Source organism: Pan troglodytes, chromosome 1, assembly GCF_028858775.2.
Source record: "Pan troglodytes isolate AG18354 chromosome 1, NHGRI_mPanTro3-v2.0_pri, whole genome shotgun sequence".
Lineage (NCBI taxonomy): Eukaryota > Metazoa > Chordata > Mammalia > Primates > Hominidae > Pan > Pan troglodytes.
The window spans coordinates 89,623,716-89,635,747 of record NC_072398.2 but is presented as its reverse complement, the minus strand read 5'-3'; the positions used below and the strand labels follow the sequence as shown (position 1 = coordinate 89,635,747).

Below are 12,032 nucleotides of genomic sequence, written 5' to 3'. Positions count from 1 at the left end.
CCTTGAGCATGGAATGTTCTTCCATTTGTTTGTATCCTCTTTTGTTTCATTGAGCAGTGGTTTGTAGTTCTCCTTGAAGAGGTCCTTCACATCTCTTGTAAGTTGGATTCCTAAGTATTTTATTCTCTTTGAAGCAATTGTGAATGGGAGTTCACTCATGATTTGGCTCTCTGTTTGTCTGTTATTGGTGTATAAGAATGCTTGTGATTTTTGCACATTGATTTTGTATCCTGAGACTTTGCTGAAGTTGCTTATCAGCTTAAGGAGATTTTGGGCTGAGACAATGGGGTTTTCTAGATATACAATCATGTCGTCTGCAAACAGACAATTTGACTTCCTCTTTTCCTAATTGAATACCCTTTATTTCCTTCTCCTGCCTAATTGCCCTGGCCAGAACTTCCAACACTATGTTGAATAGGAGTGGTGAGAGAGGGCATCCCTGTCTTGTGCCAATTTTCAAAGGGAATGCTTCCAGTTTTTGCCCATTCACTATGATATTGGCTGTGGGTTTGTCATAGATAGCTCTTATTATTTTGAAATACGTCCCATCAATACCTAATTTATTGAGAGTTTTTAGCATGAAGGTTGTTGAATTTTGTCAAAGGCCTTTTCTGCATCTATTGAGATAATCATGTGGTTTTCGTCTTTGGTTCTGTTTATGTGCTGGATTACATTTATTGATTTGCGTATATTGAACCAGCCTTGCATCCCAGGGATGAAGCCCACTTGATCATGGTGGATAAGCTTTTTGATGTGCTGCTGGATTCGGTTTGCCAGTATTTTATTGAGGATTTTTGCATCAATGTTTATCAAGGATATTGGTCTAAAATTCTCTTTTTTGGTTGTGTCTCTGCCCGGCTTTGGTATCAGGATGATGCTGGCCTCATAAAATGAATTAGGCAGGATTCCCTCTTTTTCTATTGATTGGAATATTTTCAGAAGGAATGGTACCAGTTCCTCCTTGTACCTCTGGTAGAATTCGGCTGTGAATCCATCTGGTCCTGGACTCCTTTTGGTTGGTAAGCTATTGATTATTGCCACAATTTCAGAGCCTGTTATTGGTCTATTCAGAGGTTCAACTTATTCCTGGTTTAGTCTTGGGATGGTGTATGTGTTGAGGAATTTATCCATTTCTTCTAGATTTTCTAGTTTATTTGCATAGAGGTATTTGTAGTATTCTCTGATGGTAGTTTGTATTTCTGTGGGATTGGTGGTGATATCCCCTTTATCATTTTTTATTGCGTCTATTTGATTCTTCTCTCTTTTCTTATTAGTCTTGCTAGTGGTCTATCAATTTTGTTGATCCTTTCAAAAAACCAACTCCTGGATTCATTAATATTTTGAAGGGTTTTTTGTGTCTCTATTTCCTTCAGTTCTGCTCTGATTTTAGTTATTTCTTGCCTTCTGCTAGCTTTTGAATGTGTTTGCTCTTGCTTTTCTAGTTCTTCTAATTGTGATGTTAGGGTGTCAATTTTGGATCTTTCCTGCTTTCTCTTGTGGGCATTTAGTGCTATAAATTTCCCTCTACACACTGCTTTGAATGTGTCCCAGAGATTCTGGTATGTTGTGTCTTTGTTCTCGTTGGTTTCAAAGAACATCTTTATTTCTGCCTTCATTTCGTTATGTACACAGTAGTCATTCAGGAGCAGGTTGTTCAGTTTCCATGTAGTTGAGTGGTTTTGAGTGAGATTCTTAATCCTGAGTTCTAGTTTGATTGCACTGTGGTCTGAGAGATAGTTTGTTATAATTTCTGTTCTTTTACATTTGCTGAGGAGAGCTTTACTTCCAAGTATGTGGTCAATTTTGTAATAGGTCTGGTGTGGTGCTGAAAAAAATGTATCATCTGTTGATTTGGGGTGGAGAGTTCTGTAGATGTCTATTAGGTCCACTTGGTGTAGAGTTGAGTTCAATTCCTGGGTATCTTTGTTAACTTTCTGTCTCGTTGATCTGTCTAATGTTGACAGTGGGGTGTTAAAGTCTCCCATTATTAATGTGTGGGAGTCTAAGTCTCTTTGTAGGTCACTCAGGACTTGCTTTATGAATCTGGGTGCTCCTGTATTGGGTGCATATATATTTAGGATAGTTAGCTCTCCTTGTTGAATTGATCCCTTTACCAGTATGTAATGGCCTTCTTTGTCTCTTTTGATCTTTGTTAGTTTAAAGTCTGTTTTATCAGAGACTAGGATTGCAACCCCTGCCTTTTTTTTGTTTTCCATTTGCTTGGTAGATCTTCCTCCATCCTTTTATTTTGAGCCTATGTGTGTCTCTGCATGTGAGATGCGTTTCCTGAATACAGCACACTGATGGGTCTTGACTCCATCCAATTTGCCAGTCTGTGTCTTTTAATTGGAGCATTTAGCCCATTTACATTTAAAGTTAATATTGTTATGTGTGAATTTGATCCTGTCATTATGATGTTGGCTGGTTATTTTGCTCATTAGTTGATGCAGTTTCTTCCTAGCCTCGATGGTCTTTACAATTTGGCATGATTTTGCAGTGGCTGGTACCGGTTGTTCCTTTTCATGTTTAGTGCTTCCTTTAGGAGCTCTTTTACAGCAGGCCTGGTGGTGACAAAATCTCTCAGCATTTGCTTGCCTGTAAAGGATTTTATTTCTCCTTCACTTATGAAGCTTAGTTTGGCTGGATATGAAATTCTGGGTTGAAAGTTCTTTTCTTTAAGAATGTTGAATATTGGCCCCCACTCTCTTCTGGCTTGTAGCGTTTCTGCTGAGAGATCCACTGTTAGTCTGATGGGCTTCCCTTTGTGGGTAACCCGACCTTTGTCTCTGGCTGCCCTTAACATTTTTTCCTTTATTTCAACTTTGATGAATCTGACAATTATGTGTCTTGGAGTTGCTCTTCTCAAGGAGTATCTTTGTGGCATTCTCTGTATTTCCTGAATCTGAATGTTGGCCTGCCTTGCTAGATTGGGGAAGTTCTCCTGGATAATATCCTGCAGAGTGTTTTCCAACTTGGTTCCATTCTCCCCGTCACTTTCAGGTACACCGATCAGACATAGATTTGGTCTTTTCACATAGTCCCATATTTCTTGGAGGCTTTGTTCATTTCTTTTTATTCTTTTTTCTCTAAACTTCCCTTCTCGCTTCATTTCATTCATTTCATCTTCCATCACTGATACCCTTTCTTCCTGTTGATCACATCAGCTCCTGAGGCTTCTGCATTCTTCATGTAGTTCTCGAGCCTTGGCTTTCAGCAACTCAGCTCCTTTAAGCACTTCTCTGTATTGGTTATTCTAGTTATACATTCGTCTAAATTTTTTTCAAAGTTTTCAACTTCTTTGCCTTCGGTTTGAATTTCCTCCTGTAGCTCGGAGTAGTTTGATCGTCTTAAGCCTTCTTCTCTCAACTCATCAAAGTCATTCTCTGTCCAGCTTTGTTCCATTGCTGGTGAGGAACTGCGTTCCTTTGGAGGAGGAGAGGCGCTCTGCTTTTTAGAGTTTCCAGTTTTTCTGCTCTGTTTTTTCCCCATCTTTGTGGTTTTTTCTACTTTTGGTCTTTGATGATGGTGATGTACAGATGGGCTTTTGGTGTGGACGTCCTTTCTGTTTGTTAGTTTTCCTTCTAACAGACAGGACCCTCAGCTGCAGGTCTGTTGGAGTTTGCTAGAGGTCCACTCCAGACCCTGTTTGCCTGAGTATCAGCAGCAGTGGCTGCAGAACAGCAGATTTTCGTGAACCACAAATGCTGCTGTCTGATTGTTCCTCTGGAAGTTTTGTCTCAGAGGAGTACCCGGCTGTGTGAGGTCTCAGTCTGCCCCTACTGGGTGGTGCCTCCCAGTTAGGCTGCTCAGGGCCCGGGGTCAGAGACCCACTTGAGAAGGCAGTCTGCCCGTTCTCAGATCTCCAGCTGCATGCTGGGAGAACCACTGCTCTCTTCAAAGCTGTCAGACAGGGACATTTAAGTCTGCAGAGGTTACTGCTGTCTTTTTGTTTGTCTGTGCCCTGCCCCCAGAGGTGGAGCCTACAGAGGCAGGCAGGCCTCCTTGCAGTTTGATCTCATACTGCTGTGCTAGCAATCAGTGAGACTCTGTGTGCATAGGACCCTCTGAGCCAGGTGTGGGATATAATCTCCTGGTGCGCCGTTTTTTAAGCCCTTCGGAAAAGCACAGTATTAGGGTGGGAGTGACCCGATTTTCCAGGTGCCATCTGTCACCCCTTTCTTTGACTAGGAAAGGGAACTCCCTGACCCCTTGTGCTTCCCAAGTGAGGCAATGCCTCGCCCTGCTTCGGCTTATGCACGGTGCATGGCACCCACTGACCTGCGCCCACTATCTGGCACTCCCTAGTGAGATGAACCTGGTACCTCAGATGGAAATGCAGAAATCACCCGTCTTCTGCGTCGCTCACGCTGGGAGCTGTAGACCGGAGCTGTTCCTATTCGGCCATCTTGGCTGCCAGAGCGATATCTCTCAATAGGTAAATGGATAAACAAACTGTGGTACATCTATACAATGGAATATTACTCAGTAATAAAAAGAAAATAAGTTATCAAGCCATAAAGAGACATGAAGAAACCTCAAATGCATATTTCTATGTAAAAGAAACCAGTCTTAAAAGACTGCATACTGTATGATTTCAGCTACATGACATTGTAGATAAGGCAAAACTATAGAGACAGAAAGATCAGTGGTTGCTAGGGGGAGGCAGTATAAATAGGTAAAGCAGAGGGGATTTTTAAGTAGGGAAGCTGTTTTGTATGACATTGTAATGGTAGACACATAAAACTCATTTGTCAAAACCCAAAGAAATGTACAACACAAAGGGTGAACTCTAATGTTATGCACTTTTGTGAATAATGATGTATCGGTATTGGTTTATCAATTGTAATGAATTCACCACATGAATGCAAGGTATTAATAAGGGAAACTGTGGCTGGGTGCAGTGGCTCACGCCTGTAATCCCAGCATTTTTAGAGGCCTCGGTGGGCAGGTCACAAAGTCAAGAGACTGAGACCAACCTGGCCAACATGGTGAAACCCTGTCTCTACTAAAAATACAAAAATTAGCTGGGCGTGGTGGTGAGCACCTGTAGTCCCAGCTACTCGGGAGGCTGATGCAGGAGAATCACTTGAACCTGGGAGGCAGAGGTTGCAGTGAGTTGAGATCTGGCCACTGCACTCTAACCTAGTGACACAGCGAGACTCCATCTCAAAAAAAAGAAAAAAAAGAAAAAAAAAAAAAAGAAATGGAAACTGTACAGGGGAACTCTGTACTATCTACTCAATTTATCTGTAAACCTAAAACTGTTCCAAGAAATAAATTCTATTCATTTAAAAAATATGTATGATCATATAACTGATTTTAAAGGCATTTAATAATAGCATTCATTCATGTTTTAAAACTCATAGACTAAGAGTTCTTCCTTCCATTAATTTTTAAATTTGTTCTCTATTTATACTTTTTTTAGCAGCCTTTTTTTTAAACAAAACTGATAGGTAAAGGACAGGAATATAAATAATAAAGATAACTAACATTATAAAAGTATTTACTATGTGCTAGCCACTGTACTAGATCCTTCATGCAAAATTAATATATTTAAACACCACAGAAACCCAGTGAGGTAGGTATTGTCATTATTCCCATTATCGCAGATGGGCACCTAAGACACTGGGAGGTAACTCGTAGAGTTCTCTCAGAAAGAGGCAGACACAGGATTGGGAGGGAGCCAGCGTCTGGGGTAGGAGTCCATGATCTTTCTCTCTACACTATACTTCCTAGATTGCAAATATGAAACTTAATCTCTTGTGTCCAGAAACAATTTTTTGCCTCATTACTAAACAAACTCTTCTCTCTTGAAACTTGTTCCATGCCATTTCCCCCCCACCAACACCCACCTTTATCATCATAAGTCCCAGAAGTCTCTCCTGCTTTCTTCAAGAGCTACATCATCTTGGGGTTAGAATCTTCCTTTTGTGTACTTCTGTTGGACACACTCACTGAAACACACGTAAGACACAGTCCTGAGGACACAGAGTACATGGGATCCTCAAACTGTAAACATAGAACAACATTCTTAGGATGTTTACTCCTACAACTCTGGGCCCATGCAGATGGATGTCCAAAGGAGGGAGGCACAAGCTGGGTGGACCACAGCAGTGCCAAACGCCAGTTTAATTTTAAGTGTGGTTGTGCAGCAATCCCTTTATCTATTTATCCCATCTCCAGCCCTCCATCACGTTACCCAGAGATCTGCTTCAATCTTTCTATTTTCTTTATCTTCAAGCTTCCATATCACTCAGCAATCTTGGCAGACAATCTGCTTTTGAGTTTCCAGAAGGTCAATTTGTCTAAGTTGGGTTTCCAATGTCTCTTCTCTCCTTCTACTGAAAAAGCTCTGTCTCTCCCTCTCTACCGCACTCATTTCTAAGAACAACTGTTCCTCCTCCTGACAAAAACACTAATCTGCCCATATGACCAGCAGAAACATTTAGGAACAAGATGATTTTTAGCTTCCAGAAGTGCCTCCAAATGAGACAGTAACAACCACAGAAGTTTTAAAAAATAAAACTAAGGAAGAAAAGTTTACTTCATATGGTAGATGTGTTTAATAAAATTTCTCTAAACATTAATTTTAAGAATAAAATCATTATGGACCTACTTAAAACTCAGTACAGAAAACTTAGTTGTACTCTAAAAAAGATAGGATTCTATGGCAGAAGTTCTTGCCAAGGAATGCATGCGAAAGTGGCATGTACCACTTCCAGACCATCATGGTAAAGAAGCAGGTGAGGTTTTTTCATTGTACTTCTCCCGTTGTCACCTGGAGGTAGAACATCCATCACAGGACTTCTTTCCTTAGAAGCCCTAAGAAAAGCAGAGCCATATGATATAGTGTCCTTGAGTTAAGAATTAGAGGAGAACTTCTTGCCAATCAGGAGCATGTAGTTATATTTTACATGAACCAGAATTAATATTTAATTATTTAAGTATTATTTCTTAATTATTAAATATTATTTCTTAATTCTTAATATTAAGAATTAATATTAAGCCATAAGATTTTGTAGTAAATCTGTTACCACAGCAAGTATTACCCTTACCTAATATGGGTGTTGTCTGTTCTCAACTTTTTAAATCTTGCTTCTTTCTTTACTTCTTGCAAAGCAAAACTCAAAGATGCCTTAAACAGGCCGGGTGCGGTGGCTCACGCCTGTAATCCCAGCACTTTGGGAGGCTGAGGCGGGTGGATCACGAGGTCAGGAGATTGAGACCATCCTGGCTAACACAGTGAAACCCCGTCTCTACTAAAAATACAAAAAATTAGCCGGGCGTGGTGGTGGGCGCCTGTAGTCCCAGATACTCGGGAGGCTGAGACAGGAGAATGGCGTGAACCTGGGAGGCGGAGCTTGCAGTGAGCCGAGATCGCACCACTGCACTCCAGCCTGGGTGACAGAGCAAGACTCCATCTCAAAAAAAAAAAAAAAAAAAAAGCCTAAAACAGATACTTTTTGCACAAAGTGGGTGGTCAATAAATGTGTTAAGATAACATTGATTTTTTTGGAGTTCTGAATCCTATTGCTTCTTTAAAATCTTTGTTTTAATTTAAAGATATATTCAACTGAAACATATGGAAATGTAGGACAAACCTATGAAAACTGCTCATTACAAAAAAAAAAAAAAAAAAAAAAAAGCCATGTACTTTGAAAGCACTGCTCTTCTTCCTTTCTTCCTCTTCCCATACTACCAGATCTCCTTAAGCTTCTGCCATGAGACTCCACCTTTGAGAGAGTCATGGTGGTTATCTCCTAAGGAAACTTCTGCTTCTTAAATCATCTAAAATGTCTTGCTATTTTTATTAACAAACATTTCAACTTAAGTTTCACTTTTTCAGAGAGGCTGTTTCTTACCACCTATTGATCACATGGTTGCCCAAAACAGAAACCTGAGATTTACCATCTCTGTCCTTCACTTACAGGTTTTGACAAAGAAAGTGGAATGTGAAGGGTACAAAGGTGTGAGTGGTCATGGTATGTCCTAGAAACAGGCACTTGAGCAAAGAATGTATGAGATAATTTGGGGTGGATTGAAATCTTGTAAGTTGTAATACAGCCTCTTATTTAGTGCATTTGACTTGTCTTATTCCTGTCACAGTCGTTTATTTTATGTGTACTTCTCATCACTTCTCTCCTCTGTCTAAAACCCTTCAAAAATATGCTCACAACAACAAGAATAAAATCCAAAGCGTTCATATACTTTAAAATATTCTATAATTTCTGCATTTTCTAAACAGCCCTGAACACAACTGGCTTGCACATTGGCTTCCTGAACTCTCCAACTCTCTGCAGTGCTCCTTTTTTCCTTGTCACAAAGCAGACTTTCACTTATCTTTTCAGCTCCCAATCAAATGTTGCCTCCTGCACAAAGCCCACCTGTAGGCAGCTCTCCACCTCCATAGTGATAGTTAGGATCCTTCATTAACTGTAAGGAGCTCCCTGTAATGTAACCTTTACCGCTCCTATTTTGCTGCCATGTGAGGGAGAGTAATTACATTGTTACCGTCCCAAAACCGACTAAGTAGGATTTATCTCTGCATCCTTAGTGCTGGATCCAGTACTTGATACTTCAAGAGTGGCTAGATGTATTTATTGAAAGAAATTATAATGATAAAAAGGATATTAGCGAAATCACAAAATGAAAACACAAAAACTCAGGGAACAGTAACATGAGGAGCTCAGCAAAAACCTTCTTTTGAACAGACATCTTTTCAACTCATCAGAATTATCGAAGCAATCATTTAAAGTCTCTGGAAATTGACTGAAAGGCTTGTAACACCTACCACTCTACCACCATCACCTACCTAGTTGTGCACCTACCCCAATATCTGCATTTTTTTTTACATGTTAGTTGCTCTCTTGAGACCCTGAGCTTCTTAAAGGTAAAGGCTTTATCTGGCTTAGACAAAATATAAATGCCTTATCAATACTCGGCATTTATATTTTGAGTGAAAATATGACAACATTTTCTATTGAAAAAAAGATGTGTTTTTAAAACAGGAAATAACACCATAATACAAACTAAAATATTGAAGGTATTTGCAAAGTTCTATGAAAGAAGAGATGAAAAAGCAATCAATCTTGTTTGGATGGAGTAGAAGAGAAGAGAGTAGAGTAGCCAATGATGATGATTATGATGATGGTGGTGGCCCCTACCATTATCACCACTGATGGAGCCTAGCCTCTTCAAATACATTTTCTATCATTCTCTCCTCTAGTCCCACCTCTATCTCACAGCACTCCTTATCATTTCTCAAACAGTTCAGGATTTGACATAAGCTTTTGTGTTGTTTTATGATAATTTTGATTAAGATATAGTTATATGTGTATTCATGTAGACATATACTGTTGCAATACAAAACCTCTTACTGTAATTTTTTGTCAAAACAGTTTTGCAAAACTCTATTCCAGAACAATAGATTCTTACCTTTGGTAGATCAGAGACTTCTTTGAAAATCTGGTGAAAAAATACATTTGCAATATTTTGCACACAATTTCAGAGAGTTTACAAACCTACTGAAACTCATTCAAGAACCCCCTAGGGACCTAGGAACTTCAGCTTCAGAATCACCCCTGAAGGCACAAAATGTGCTGATTATCACTGAGGCATTGATTTCACCTATTAACATACACAGTTCCACCAAATGAGAGAAAAGGGCACCCACTATACCTGGGGCCGCCGACCTCCAGCAGTCTGTTGGAGGGAGAGAAGATCACAAGTGACCAAAAATGTGCCTCAGGCCTGCTTCTGTGGTTACAAAAATATATATAGCAAAAGTATAAGACAGAAAATGGAAAGAGTTTACCTTGGGCTGAACTAATAATGAGTCACTTATTCCCGAAATATAGTAGTGTATGAAATAGATACCACTATACCTGGGCTTTGGGAACGTACCTTGTAGCTCTGTCTCACAGTGGATATACATGACAATTTTCTTAATTACACACGTAACTACTCACCAGGAAAAAGTGTAAGATATGAGCAGAGAAGAGCAATTCAGAAGAAAAATTCTACTAGGAAACACAAAAATAAACTTTAAGCCGCTTATCCCACTACCTCTCACCCACCCAGAAGAAGGGAAAATCAGTACTTGGAATTTTAAATGATTGAAAATTGTGGTCCACGCTTAGAGAAGAACAACCAAATCCACTTACCCAAAATAAACCACCACCAATCAACAGTTACCATGCAGCCACTGTGGAATTAACAATTCCTGAAAGCCTTCAAGGAACAAGAAGATAAATGTTTAAGAAGAGGAAATCCAGATGAAGGCACCATTCTTTGAGAAGAGCCACCCATCTGTTCTCTTTCTTCTCAGCTTCTGGGGCTGAAGCAATAATGTGGTTTTAAAAAGTCTTTGTTTCCTCCCACAGAAGTAAAGGTACTTCACCTAAACACACACTATTTAAGTGGCCAGTGGGGCCAAATTCGTGGAAAGAAGGACCTCTCTTTGCTAAACTATTTATTTTTCAATCAGCACATGGTAAGGAAAGCCTTTTTGAAATGTCAATTAAGGGTCATAAAGCTGAAATCACGGAGCTGCAGAAAGTCTCAGGTGGTCCCTGTGATTCTTTAACTGAAGTCACTGCTGCCATTATCATCAGTAGTTCTGCTCCACTCAAAGACAAAAGTCAAGCACCAAATGGCCAGGTAAAGTGGGAGCTAGGAGGATTTTCAATCAACTCGCTCACACATAAAAATAAGTCATCAAAATGCTCCTGGAGTGCCACTCGCCTCTGCAGTAATGTGCACCCTGAGCAGAAATCCTAGATTCTGCCTTCTTTCTAGAAGTAGAAAAGCAGTCTAAGTGTTTGAACCAATTCACAACAGAACTTTCTATTTGGTCTTCTTATGAGATGTAAAATGTTTATGAGCAGGAAAAACATTGCCCTGGACTAAAGGTCTCCTGATGAAATGAGTCAATCTGTTAAGAAATATTTCTGTCCACAGCTCTGTACATGGTATCCTTGGCCTCCATGTACCTCAGAGTGTAAACAACAGTGTTCAGAGGCAGAATGAATGATGATAATGTAGGTCTCTTATAGAAGACCTGTTTTCTATTGAATTCATTGGCTTGTGCTTGAGGTAAGCAGTACAAGCACAGACATATAGAGAATGACCATGATGAGGTGGGGGTTGGGGGACACAGGTGGCAAAGACCTCAGATTAGGAAATTCTAAGCATGATGGAGGTAACACGGATGTCAATATAGGAAATGCAAAACAAACCCATGGATACCTGCACACATGTGTGGCGAATAAAATACTGTTTATTTCATAGGTAGTATTGTCAATGCAGGAGAGTTTCATGACAAGAAGGGTGTCAAACAAGAAGCAGTCTAAATAGCATATGTGCTCCTTTTGTACCTCTGTGACACTGTGGTTATTTAGACCACTGTCATGATCAGGCCAATGCAAAAGGCACCACACACCAGCTGGGCACATGCCCTCTTATTCACAAAGACTGTGCACTCCAGGAATCCCCAGACAAATACACAGCAGTCAATGGTGGTCAAGATGGCAAAGATCATTATTTGTAATTCAAAAGATAAATGCTTGAGGGGATGAATACTCCATTCTCTATGATATGCTTATTTCACAGTGCATGCCCATAAATATATACACCTACTACATACTCATAAAAATTGTTTTAAATCTTAAATAAATTTTTTTAAAAAAGAAAGAAAGAATCCAGAAATTAAAAAAAAGATGACAAAGACCAAGAAAATCTCCTGGTTCTGAGCTATGAGACTAGAAAGTATTGTAGAATAAGGATGAGTGTATAAAGTCACTGAACTAACCAACACTCTCAGGAAAACATACATGACCAATGTGGGTGAGACTCAAGATGATGGCATTCCCTGCTGAAGTTAAGATGTGGATGACATCACTCACAGAAGCTGGAGACAACCAGCAAGGTGAACTTTGTCAGCTTCTGTGAGGTTCTTTCTTTGTATTTTGAAGTTTTAGGGATAACAATAAAATAGATCGGCATAAGAAAACTCTTGTGCTGCCATGTTTCTG

The 12,032-nt window shown here is 39.8% G+C and overlaps 1 long non-coding RNA gene across 3 annotated transcripts in view; it reads right to left on the bottom strand.

Moving 5' to 3' along the window:
• The window catches only part of LOC104003352 (uncharacterized), an 81,311-nt gene extending 70,452 nt beyond the window's left edge, over nucleotides 1-10,859 (bottom strand). For all 3 annotated transcript variants that reach the window (XR_675913.3, XR_001710415.2, XR_001710414.2), the window contains exons 1-2: nucleotides 10,164-10,859; nucleotides 5,853-5,954 (exon numbers count right to left, since the gene is read on the bottom strand). This is a non-coding gene — a long non-coding RNA (uncharacterized LOC104003352). The remainder of the gene's footprint in view (nucleotides 1-5,852; nucleotides 5,955-10,163) is intronic.
• Nucleotides 10,860-12,032: the final 1,173 nt, after the last annotated feature.